Raw genomic sequence first — 8,684 nt, forward strand, 5'->3', positions numbered from 1 at the left:
TTGTGGTCACAGGGTCTGAACAAAATCAGATCCCACCCCATGATGGCTCTGTTTGGAACCACTGTCCTCATGGAGACCATAGGGAGAAGAACAGAGGACAATCAACAGGAATAAGAAAGCATTAATATCTTAGATTTCTAGATGGGGAGCTGACTCACAGGCATGTAGACATCTATTCCAAAGCCACAACTTAACTTAATATTCTGCTTACTAGCCCAGTCCTCTGACCACAAAATTGCTCTGGGTGTGAAAGTTCCCATAATGGTTGTCAGTGGTTTATGGGCGTTTGGCCCGGTTCCGTGACGAAGGGGACAGGGGACCCACGGGCCCATGCCCCAGGAAAAGGGGAAAAAGAGAAAAGGGTAAGGAGATGGCCCTGAGAGCAAAGAACAGTGGCAACAATCTGAGGAGAAACAAACTAATTTACTAAATAAAATATTGGAATGCAAAACAACACACTATAATACAATATAATTACAATTGAAGCTGATAAATCCAATACAGAGAGAGAGAATGTCCCAAAATCAAGGTAGGCCTTACTCTACTACCGACAATAAGACGGCCAGAGAGCGAGGTGCTGCCAAGACGAGAGACGGCGGAAAAAGGGACGAGGTCTCGTGATCTGCAAGTTTTTGTACTGCGAGCTTTTATCTTTTCCCTCCGGCTGGAAAATGGTAACAGAGGAGCAAAGTGCCATGGGGACTGTAGTAGTCCTTCTCTTCTGAGAACCAGGTACATTCACTACATGATGTTATGATGTGGAGTACCAATAACCGACAATCATAAAACCATGACAATGGTGAAGCAGCAGAGAAGCAGTCAAACTCTCATTTACCTAATAAAAAGAAATGGTTATGAATTGGGAAGGAGGCTGGGGATTTTGGAGAGCTACTTTTGCAGTAAAAGATGTCAAACCCTCTGATCACTTGTAGCAACACACATATTTTTCATCACATCTTGGCCATCCTTCCTATGTTCATCCACTTCCACATCAGCCTCAATGACAGCTTTCTTTTTGGAAGATAATTTCAGTAGAAATTTGAAGGGACATTCTGACAAGTTTGATGCTCAGTCATAATGCAGAAATCCACACTGGTGGCAAGACAAACCTCTCAAATATCCCAGTGTGAAACCAAATCTAGAAGTCCCACTCTCCAGGGTAACAGAAGAGATGATTCTGTAGTTTATCTCCAAAAAATGTTGCAGGCTATTCAGGTATGGCATGATCACAACAAATGCAGTTAATTTTATAGGGCCAGGTACGAAATATATCCATAGGTTTCCCCATGTCAATGAATGACAGGGAGTGCTGAGCTCATTGCAGAGCATTGACTGTGTGCTCACATCCACTGGGCATGTTTCAGCATCTCACCTCTGTGTATTCATGTCTTCTGCACTAAATGATCATTTGGAAGATGTTAAACATGAACAGGAAAATATACTGAGGGCTTTTAGCACATTTTGTTCATACTTAACAAGTACAAGAAACCATGCAAAGGTAATAACCTTTTAATAACATGACCCCTCCCCATCTTGCTGTCAAATCAAGGATTTCCTTGAAGGAACCTGCTCTATCACACACCACTGGGTTTTTGCAGGGGGTACACCACATCCCATTATGGGATGGGAAAACAAATGAAAGCATGCTTAGAAAAGCTGAGGAAGGAAATTGAAGTGATCTGGAAACTGTAGGGCATATTGAATACCTCAGTTTCTGCATGAGTGGATTTCAGTATTTAATCTACAGAAACTTCCTCTTCCATCAACAGCCAAATGCACACAGGGAAAGCAGGAATGACTGTGAGAAGACACTGCAATGTCTGTGTACTTATTGAAACATGTTAGGGTTCCAGTGTCTGCAAGAGAATTTGCTCATCACCATAGATGCAGAGTCCAGCTCAGATATCTGAGGTAGGTACTCATGGGAAACACTTGGGCTCTCCTGTCTGATAGCAGTCAGCCCTCCCTATGAGCACATTATCTGCAAGTTGCCCCATATATATCCTGTGAAGGAAAAGTTTTACTGAGAGAGAATTACTGTGCTACCCCCTGGGCGGAAGGGAGACATTGCAGAGCTGCAGGCAAGAGCCTCTTTAGACAGACTGATGAACCCAGGAGAGGTGTTCCCAGCCTCCAAGCAGCAGGTGAAGCTCAGACAAGATCAGGAGTAATGTTATCTCAAGTGCCTTTCTGCCAGAGCTTCCTTTCCCTTTCCACTCGTGGAAGTCTATCCATGCACTCTGCATTGGGCTGGCTACTGGGAGTGCTTACATACAACAGATGTCGAGTTTCCGCTGAGCTGATTGAGTCTTTGCCAAATTGTGTTTTGTTCCCTTTTGGCTAGTTTTCTTTGAGCTTTACAGCAAAAATGTCACATCTTTTCTTTAGCTGGGTGTGTTGCATTTGATTTTGTTAAGTTATATCTGATGGCACTAACCAGCAGTAAGATTCAAAGTCGTGCAACATGTTCTGGCATAGACAGCATGATGAATTTACACATATGGTTGTTCAGATCTCATATCGAATACACTCTGGCATCAGATCTGAAATTAATTGTATATGGCAACCAAAGACACACAGTATCTGTCTGCAGAACACAAAAGAGAGAAAGAACTTTGCAGTATCACCGGCTCTCATCTGGATGAATGGCAGGCATCCCAGCCAGCAGACAGGCAACCCTGTTGCTTTGAGCTTTGCACCTTGGTGTTCCCATGGTCCCTCTCTCCCCACACACTTTCCTTTCTCTTTTCTGGACCCATTCGTGCCACAAAGAGCTAACCAGCCATCTTGTGGCAAGGAAGTTCCTCTCCACCTTCTTATGATGATCTTGTCCATTGACCTGGTTTGGATGTTGACTGTTTTGGGCACGATCAAGTTAATTCAGTAAGACTGTAGACAGATATCCAGTGTATGAGAGTGCTAAGATAACCACCGTTAGGACTTTCTGCAGGAAATTGGTTTTCAGCCCTTCAGAGCTGTGTGCCATGCAGAGCAGTGTGTCAGCAAGAAGTCATAGAATCATAGAATTGCTCAGGTTGGAAAAGACCTTCAAGATCATCAAGTCCAACCACAACCTAACCATACTGCTCTAACTCTAACAGCCCACCACTAAATCATGTCCCTGAGCACCACATCCAAATGATTTTTAAACACATTCAGGGATGGTGACTCAACCACCTCCCTGGGGAGCCTGTTCCAGTGCTTAACAATCCCTTCTGTAAAGAAGTTTTTCCTGATGTCCAACCTAAACCTCCCCAGCGCAACTTGAGGCCATTTCCCCTTGTCCTGTCACCTGTCATCAGTAAGAAGAGACCAACCCTGCTCTCGCTGCAATCACCTTTCAGGTATTTGAAGAGAGCAATGAGGTCTCCCCTCAGCCTCCTCTTCCCCAGACTAAACAGCCCCAGTTCCTTCAGTCGCTCCTCATAGGACATATTCTCCAAGCCCTTCACAAGCCTTGTTGCCCTTCTTTGGACCTGCTCCAGTACCTCAGTGTCTTTTCTGTACTGAGGCACCCAGAACTGAACACAGTACTCAAGGTGGGGCCTCACCAGTGCTGAGTACAGGGGCAGGATGACTTCCCTAGTCCTACACACCACACTATTCCTGATACAAGCCAGGATGCCATTGGCCTTCTTGGCCACCTGGGCACACTGCTGGCTCATATTCAGCTGACTGTCCATCAGCACACCAAGGTCCCTTTCCATCAGGCAGCTTTCCAGCCACTCCTCCCCAAGCCTGTAGGGTTGCCTGGGGTTGTTGTGACCAAAGTGCAGTACCCAACACTTGGCCCTATAGAAACTCATACAGTTTACCTTGGCCTATCAATCCAGTCATCACTAGCCAGGAGTCCTCTGGGAAGATGGATGGAGCCGAGGGACTGGGGTCTGGGAGCAGCACAAGGACAAAAAAAGCTGTTATTTTCTATTCAGAGACCCACCACAGGGGTGCATTCTGGAGTTGTTATTCCATCACCCCTAGCTCCCCTGATGTCCTTAACTGTTCCCAGTGACGCAGGCTGGTCATAGCAACTTACTTTTACATCATTAAAATATAATAATAATTATAATATAATATATATTATATTATAATATATAATAATTATAATAATAATTAAAATACAATAATAATAATTTTATTATTTAGATTTCAACTATGGACTTGCTACACTTCTGTCTTGAAACTTCAGTATGTGGTTCTCAGGGTAAGTAGGGCTTCCAATGAGGACTCTGTTGCTTTCCCAGTACATACTCTAAAGTCCATATCTTTCACTGAACTTCCTTTTTTGCATTTACTGGTGTCATCAGTAATGTCCCTTGTGCCATGGTACATGGATCCAGTCAGCTCTGTCACACCAGCTAACACTGGGAGACTTTAAAAACCCTAGACTTCTCTCCTCATAGTAGTGAAACCAGGTCATGGGATATGAGGACTGGATTCATAGAATCATAGAATCATTAAGGGTGGAAAAGACCTTTAAGATCATCTAGTCTAGCCATCATCCCATCCCCACTAACCATGTCCCTCAGTGCCACAAATCCACGTTCCTTGAGCACATTCATCACTTCCCTGGGCAGCCAATTCCAACCTTTCAGAGAAGAAATGTTTCCTAATATCCAACCCGAACCTCCCCTTGTGCAGCTTGAGGCCATTCCCTCTCATTCCATCACTGTTATCTGGGGGAAGAGGCTAACTCCACCTCACTACAACCTCCTGTCAGAGAGTTGTAGTGAGTGATAAGGTCTCCCTTGAGCTTCCTCTTCTCCAGACCGAACAATCCCTGTTCCCTCAGACACCCCTCATAAGACTTCTGCTCAAGACCCTTCACCAGCTTCATTGCCCTTCATGTTCACCTTCATGGATCCTTCCACCTCTTATCTGAACTTCTCAAAACCCACAACATTCTTTACAGGAGCTGAGAGGAAGGATATTCTTGTGGATCTTTCTTCTGTTCTGCCATAGGCCTCTTATGTCACCTTGAGCAAGTCAAGAACAGGCATTTAGGCACTTTAATCCCAATAGAAATTGACCTCACTCAGTGTGAATTAGGTGCTTGAATTGAAATGGGGCACTGATGCATTCTAAAAGATGTCAATAGGTTTGCCTTTCGGCCGATGGAAGGGAAAAAAAAGAAGCTTGTGCAGATCTTGAACACTATGGCTAGAGGTCTCTATGAACATGTGAAGTTGCATGTCAGTGGTGCTGCCTGTGTATGGGCATTTGAGGATTTCTCTTTTCAACCTTCAGACATCTATAGGCTGGGGCTATGCTGTGAACCCGTTTCTTTGTTTTCCTCTGAGGTTGAGGAAGAGGAGCAGGAGCTGGAGGAAACTGCAAAACCTTTCTGTGGTAGGCAGGGTGCCTCTGCTTTCCCCTTAGTGAGGCTACAGGGAAAGTACTAGCTCAAAATTGACAATAAATTCTGTGAATCCAAATTTCTGTGTCCGTACTTGGTGAAAGCATGTCCCCCCTCATTAAAACATATCCAGCTTTGGAAGGAGACTGGGATTTTATTTCATCTAATCGCTGTGTACCTGTCCATACACTTTACATAATGCCATTAATTCCATGAATTCACTCAAGACTTCCTCACTGGGAGTCTCTGGTGTGGAAGGCAATGCGTAAATGTATAACATCACCATGGGCCTGTTTGTAACGATACAGTGGAGCATTAAAATTTTGGGATAAAGTTTCTGAATATGATTTTAGACAGCATGTTAAAGTCACTGGGTCATTGCTTTGATAGCTCTGACTGTGAATTGCTCAGGTCTGCTCAAGCATGCAAACCCTTCATGAGCCACTCTGTGACAGTGCCACAAAACACTGGCTTCACATCACAGCTTCTCCAGCTAGACCAGTCACTGGCCAGTGTGCTCCATGCAATGGCATTTCCCACACAGGAGACTCAGGTGCCCACCATTAACTGAGGCCTTCAAATCATAGAATCATTAAGGTTGGAAAAGATCTCTAAGATTATCTAGTCCGACCATCCATCTACGACAAACACTGCCCATTAAACCATGTCCCTAAGTACTACATTTACTCTTTCCTTAAACACCTCCAGGGATGGTGTCTGCCACTCCCCTTGGCAGCCTGTTCCAATGCCTCACCACTCTTTCAGAGAAGAAATTCTTCCTAATCTCCAACTTGAACCTCTACTGGTACTTGAGACCATTCCCTCTTGTCCTACTGCTCATGTTCCTCTGCTTTTCCTGTGAAGGTCCCAGTCACATGATCGACATTGGGTCCTGGTTCATAATCACCCATCTCAGATGGCAACTTGTCTTTCTCCATCCCAGTCAATCATAAAGCTTCAAGACTAATTTATGCCAGTTTATTTGAGATTCCCCCTGTCTATGTCTGGAGTTGTTCTCCATGGTAAGGATCAGCAGATTCATGGCCCATCTTAGCTAGGAGTTGCAGCCACAGGTCAGGATGGGCACCTCCACCAAGCCCGGACATGGCTGAGGGCAGCATCTCAGAGAGTTGGATAAACCAGAAAGTTTGGAGTACCCCAAGAACAGGTAAAAGAAAGCCCTGCTAAATCATTGCTTTTCAAAGAACCTACCCTGGAGCTAGCTAACTGATCCTGTTAGATCTTCCCTGAGTCAGATAAGAAAAATAACCTGGCAGTAGTCATCAAAGGGAGACTGAAGCATAAAAAGTCAGTTGTGTGGAGACCCTGGAATCAAAGGTAGAGGGTTTTCAGACAAGGCTGATGGAACTCAGAAGCACAAAACCCATGGAAATTTCCACTCCTTGTTTGTAAGCAGCAAGGTTTGCTTTAGTGCCTTTCACGAAGAGTTGTTCTTCCCAGTTATATCAAATGTCTTCTGCCTTCTCTGTCTCATATGACAACTCATTTCCAGGGACATGAAGATGAAGAAAGGAAGGGAATGGCAGTTAAAGGAATAAGCAACCATTTATTGTTATTTTGGCTCAATGGGAAACAATTGAAGGCTATACAAGGGTAAAGGCAAGTGTCTTGGCCATGTTGGAAGTTGAGGGGTGATCTGAGCCAGACTGGCTGCTCTTGTGTTCTTTACCCGATGACAAGAAAAACACTCAACAATTAGATGGCACTTTAAAACATTATCTATCCCTCACACTACACTTTGAGGTGGATAAAAGAGGTAAACATCACTGTCTCCATTTACACTTCAGGCAAAAGTGCTTTCTAAGACGCTGTATCTCCTTGAAGCAGGATGGTTCTTACCCATGGGCATATGCCTAAGCAATGTCTAAGTTAAAACCAGCCAAGGAAGGTTAAGGTCCTCTCTTTGAAGGCCTACAGATGAGACATGAAAGAAAAAACAGGACTGAGCAGCAGAAATGGAAGCTGTACAAACAAGGCGTTGCCATAGGATCCAGCCTGTGTCTTGCCAAAATGCCCATAAGCCAGAGATCTTGTCTTATGTTGCCATATGTCACATGCAATAAATAAATTAGTTTGGTTTTGGCTGCCTGCTATTCCTCTTGTTATAATCTCTTGTGTATCTTTCTATGTATAATTAAGAGCCAAACACTTAGAAGAGAGGGAAAGTCATTAAATGACCTGCTGACATTTCCTTTAACTGGTAGTTACCTCTGCCACTCGAGAGGCTGGAGAAAGCTGTGGAAAAAGGAGAAATACAAATAAGGTGGAGAAGATACACCTCCAGGCTGAAATCCAAAGATAAGCAAGCACTTACTTTTCAACTCCATTTCCTACCTTTCTGGGATTCGATTCAAAACAAACAAACAAAAAAAGACAACACTCACATTGCTCTAAAAAACACCATTGATGAGGAAGACAGTGGGGATGCCTTCCCTTCCTTCTCATTTCCTCAAAGATGTTCATATTATTTTGGCCACTGAGCAATCTGCAGATGCTGTGAGGTTCCATTCCCGCTTCACAGTTTCTCTGGGATGTCAGAGTGGTCCATCCCTAGACTGAGGACGTGGTTTCTGGACAGAACCTGGATAGCATAACTGGGCTTTCAGAACCAGAGTGTTTTGTGTTCCTCAAGGATGTCCTGTGCAGATAGGGATAAATAATGCAAGGTATGCAAGTCAAGTCCATTAAAAGGTATGCTATTGTTGCCCCCTATAGCATTTATCTGGATTGTCTCTCTACTCTAGGCTGTGGTCTGTCCGTTCCAGAGTTCATATATGTTTCCTGTTAAAGTGTATGAACAATCACTTCAGTTCCATGCTGAAAGGCAATAAAAACTTGAGGAAAGGCAGCTCACAGTGCTGATGTCCCAGGTGTCAAAGGGGAGAAATGTGATGAACAGCATCTGAAGAGCTTTCCTCTTCCTGGCCCAGGCCTGCATGTTGGCTGGTGTTTCAGTGGTTTTCCAAGGGAAAGGAAGAGGAATAATCAAATCAGTTGTAGATAGGTAGGGCACACATTACAGATGTCTGTATGGTAGATGCCTACTTCTGAGATGTACACTCCACCTTTATACCTCTGCAGTCATCAAAGTTAAGGAAGGCATGTTTCATCAGCCAAATGTAGATGATGAATCAAAGAGCAGTGAAGTCTGGCTCTGAGAAATCCTATTCCTATTCTGCGAGGAGAATGGAAGCATAGCTGGAGGAGCTGGTGGGGCACACACCTACCTCTGATCAGAAGAACCTCACCCATTTGGTCCTTAAGCATGCTGCAGGAATATTCTTCAGAAAAACTGAGGCCACCAGCT

At 44.2% G+C, this 8,684-nt stretch overlaps 1 long non-coding RNA gene across 1 annotated transcript; it reads right to left on the reverse strand.

The window, feature by feature from the left end:
* LOC110398724 lies at positions 6,894-8,684 on the reverse strand. The gene is made up of 3 exons (XR_002438576.1): positions 8,605-8,684; positions 7,762-8,320; positions 6,894-7,612 (listed from the first exon to the last, which is right to left on the reverse strand). It is a non-coding gene; the product is annotated as an uncharacterized LOC110398724 (long non-coding RNA).

Source organism: Numida meleagris, chromosome 4 (genome assembly GCF_002078875.1).
Source record: "Numida meleagris isolate 19003 breed g44 Domestic line chromosome 4, NumMel1.0, whole genome shotgun sequence".
Lineage (NCBI taxonomy): Eukaryota > Metazoa > Chordata > Aves > Galliformes > Numididae > Numida > Numida meleagris.